The sequence below is a fragment of the Galeopterus variegatus genome, unplaced genomic scaffold (genome assembly GCF_000696425.1).
Source record: "Galeopterus variegatus unplaced genomic scaffold, G_variegatus-3.0.2 Scaffold8414, whole genome shotgun sequence".
Taxonomy (NCBI): Eukaryota; Metazoa; Chordata; class Mammalia; order Dermoptera; family Cynocephalidae; genus Galeopterus; species Galeopterus variegatus.
This window is the reverse complement of record NW_007734525.1, coordinates 11,360-16,025: the sequence shown is the minus strand read 5'-3', so window position 1 is coordinate 16,025 and position 4,666 is coordinate 11,360.

Sequence of the window (4,666 nt, the reverse complement as noted above, 5' to 3'; positions counted from 1 at the left end):
CTTGAGGTGGTAGTGTTATATGCTCTTTTTTCTTATTTATATAAATATATAAATTCTATTATATAGAATATTTATTATAGTTTATATAAATTACATTTAAAAATTATTTTTATTATAATGAAAAATTTCCCAAGTATTATTATTTAGAAAAAATTTTAAAAATTAATTACAGGTCTCTAGAAATAATGTTTTTCTAACCTGTTTATTATTAGCCTAACAGTGTTTGTAAGGACTGACTGCCCGGTTCAGATTCCAATTGTGTTATTCCTAGCTGTGTGACTTTGGACAAACGTTTATACCTCTTTATGCTTCAGTTGCCTCATCTGTAAAATGGGGGTAATAAAGGTCCTATCTTGTAGGGTTGATATAAAGATTAAATTAGTTAATATATGTGGTGTTAAAATAAGTAAACACATAAACACGGAATGCCATAATCTTGCCCTCTCTCTTCTAGGTATAGCTCTTCTAGTGCTGTAGCACAGCACATAGCCTATTGCTTTATTCCTTGCTGTGCACTAGACCTTTAGCTTTCATCTCTCTCTTCCTTTTCTATATATCCATCATGGGCTCTGTAAAAAGGCAAAAAACTTTTTCCTCTACCCCCCTCTTAGGGCTGCAGCCCTGTAAATTGGACTACCAAAAGACAGATTAAACAGGAGAAAAGCATACAAATTTTACATAATAATTTTTATGTGTTCATTGGAGTCTTGACAAGAAAAATGAAGGCCCAAAGAAGCAGTTAAGGCCAAAAGATTATATAATAGGTTGGACATAGAACAGTAAATTGCAAAAACATGATAAGACAAACATGTTTGGACTAAGGGCAGTTAATTATGGAAGAGTGAATAGGAAGGTAAGGGTTAGTTTTAAAAGTTTTGTTTGTAGATTTCACTCTGTCTAGACTCCCCTCTCTCTGGTGTTAAGAATGTCTTCTTTGTTACTGTTACAGGGAGGGTACCTTTCACATGGGAGTTTGCTCTCCTGCTTTCAGGAAGAAAAAGGAAGATTAGAATGCTCCTCTTGCATCTGCTGTTTTTTAAGTGCCTTTAATTCAAAATAATCCGTACGTCAAAGTAGCATATTTTGGGGTAGCATATTCTGGTACCCAGCAGCTCTTTCAAACTCAGTCATTTCTAGAATTAACCATTCACCTAATCCTCCTCCTGCTAAGTGAATGTCATTCTTACCTCAGTCACAGTATGGAAGATGTGGAAATCATCTGGACTCTTCTTCTATCTTCCTAAGTTCTCTAAAACTGCTTTTTTCTTTCCCTTCTGCCACAATTCAGACCATCTTTATTTCTCATCTACCTCTTAATGGGTCCCCTTAATCTTAGTCTTGGCTTCTCCCTCCCCAAATATCCTAGACAAAGCTTGCTAGGGCAGTGTTTCTGAAGTGTCCGTCACTCCCCCAAGTCTTCAAGGTGAAATTCAGACCTCTAAGACCTTGCCTGAGAGCAAGGTCCCTGGGCTATGTTCATTCTACCTCATACTGGCTTCCCTGAATTATTTGCAAATTTTTGAACATGCTGTGATCCTTTACTACTTCTGGGCCCTCAAACATGCTCTTTCTTCTCTCTGGAATGCTGTCCAACTTTCTGTGATTCCTCTCTGCATTAGGTATTCCTCCAAATTGGCTTAGCATGTGATACAAAGCAGTCAAAGAATTATCATACTCTGTGGTAATTGTTTCCTTGTTTCTGGTCTCCTTTAGGTTATGAGCCCCTTATACTTAGGGACTATGTCTTATTCTTCTCTGTGCATCTAGTGCCTAGAAAAATGGGATACCCAGTAAATAATGAAAGAGTAAACTTGATGGAAAAATAGCAGGTTACTGGTGATAGAGAATGTGTTTTTATAAAATAATATCTATTACTGGCTATTCTTCTGTTTTTATTATACATAGCAGAGTCACCTTGTCCCTACACTCATAACTATTGTTATTCTCCTAATAACTCCTTCTTACCTCTTTGTTCATAATTGTGAGCCATAGTAGATACACTGAGTAAGAAAAGTTAGTAATGTAATACTTGTCAAGCAGGGATTATGGTAGTCCTCAAATGATAACTCTTCTCTATTAAAATTATGTCAAAAACATATCTCATATTGCTGCTCATTTACCAGATCTGTCATTCTTTGTTTTCTTTTTTCATGAATCTGGTGACAGTATATAAACCTCCTGCTAAAGTGTTGGTATAACCAGAATAGTTAGCTCTCCTTGGTGATGGCAACATCTTTGCTACTTAACATTCTTTGTCTCCGTGATGCAATTTCACTTTCTTTTAAGTATCTACCTTTTTTGGATTAGATACAATATGCCGTCTTCATCCTGTAGACATTTATTGAAGATATATAATTTGCAAGGAATTAGACAAAACTCTGGAAAAAATTCTATAGACATTGCAAGAAACAATGTGAAGTAGGAAAAATTCAGGCACTTCATGGCTTTGACAAGAGTTAGCTCTATGCCCACAGCAAAGTTATATAACTCGTTTGAGCCTTAGTTTCCCCCTTGTAAGTTGGGGATAAAAATCCCTACTTCTCAAACTTATGCCTAGCATAGAGTAGATATTTAATAAAAGCTGGTTTCCGTTCTTTCTTCCTGCTTCCTTATATGGCATATGTACAGCATAATTCTAATAAAGGAGCCCAACCACACTGCAGGTTTTAAATAGATCTGAAGATGTATCACTAAACAATCATTCTCCTCACTTAAATAGTCACTTACCACATCTCTGCCCTATATGTGGATTGCATATCTTTTCCTTGGCTACTGAACTACCAATGGTTAATTTGTTTAGATTTGAGCATTCTTTGTGGTCATTGCCCATGCTAATGCTATTTGGAAATAGAAATTATGTTACTGTTGGGGTATGAATGCAGTCATTGTATGTGTACAGCCATTTATCCATTCACTCATTCACAAAAATTTGAGCACCTCCTATGTTTCAGACATGTTCCAGATTTTACTAGACATTAGCAGCACATTGGGTAAAATGGCTGAACCCAGAAAATTTTAAAATGGAGAGATGCCCGTAACTCTTTTAAAGTAATAGATGTTTTAATCTTAGCTATTAATATAATTATTATTCAAAAATCATCAATATACTAGGCTAAGCTCTTAAAATAGATTATCTCATTTAATTTATATAGCAGTTCTTCCAAGGTAGGTGCTATGCTTAACACTCATTTTACAGATGAGGATATTTAGTCCTAGAGAACTTAAGTGATATGCCCAAATTCATATAACTAATCAGAGAAGGAGCCAGGGTTCAGACCCAGGCACTCTGAATCTAGAACCTGTGGTTTTAACCTCTGTGCTAATAGGTCTCAACGTGAGTTCCAGGCACTTCTTGGAGATTCATTCACAAGACACTTTCAGGGTGCCAGTGAGGTCAAAACTATTGTCAAAATAATGCTAGGATAATATTTACTCTTTTCACTCTCATATTTTCATGCATGTACAATGGAATTTTTTACAGGCTGTATGCCATGTGATATCACAACAGATCGAATGCAGAAACAGATATAAAAATCCAGCTGCTTCTGCTTTTATTATGCCAGATATAAGAGATTTATAAAATTGTAAAGCAGCACCACTCTTAATAAATTTTTTGTTTTAGAAAATATAGCTTTTTAATAAAAATAAGTTATTTATATGGACATGAAATAATAAATTATCTTTAAATAAATTAATGTTCTTAATTTCTCAGTTTTGATTTCTAATATGGTACATATCGATAGATATATCCTACATAAACAAAAGCCTCTTGGGTTCCTTAGTAATTTTGTAAAGTGTTAAAGGGTCCCTGGACCAGAAAGTTTGAAAACTGCTACTCTACACTGTTAACCTCATATTTTAGAGCCTTTCTTTTGGTACATTTTGGGTCTTCTAAGTTGACCTCTCAATTTCAGAGAATCTGGCCAAGTTGTCAAAATTGTCAGCAGTAATACTTCAAAGAATATACAGCAGTATATTCTTTGACTCTGTTTGCCTGATCCAAGAGCTTATAGTACAAAATACCAGGATACCATGATTCTGGTGTACTTGAGTCAGATTTCTGAAGTTTTTCTTTATGAAATACATAGAATGATATTATAATTAAAGTGGGTTGTGAATGAATGTTTGTATTTTAGTGTAAGATTGATATGGCAACTAGTATATCACCACCTCAAGAAGTTCATCTACCCACAAAAAATAAATATTGTTTTCTTTCTTATATAATGGAACAGCTGAATTTTTAATAGGATTTTATCTACTGTGTATTTTCCAGCATTTTAGAAGCATAGTACAGTATAGATACACTAGATGGTTTCTAAAAGAACTGTTTATTTCTTTCATTTAACAAACATTTATCTAAGCATATGCCAGACGTTATGTTTAAGTACTAGGTAGATAGACCAGATGTCATCTTGGTTCTTGAGAATCTTATTTTAGATAGGGTGAGATAGAAAGAAAAATATTTTTGGCAAACCAATGTAAAACTTTTCAAAAATAGCATCTTTTTATTCTTGATGAATGATTATCATTTATGTGAATATGAGGTATAGCCTATTTTATGAGTATAATTTAATTAGTTATTAAATCTTACTCCAACTATGAAATGGAAATTATTGAGATTTAATACAATGCTAAAGTATTTTTTAAAACAATGACTACAGGGCCG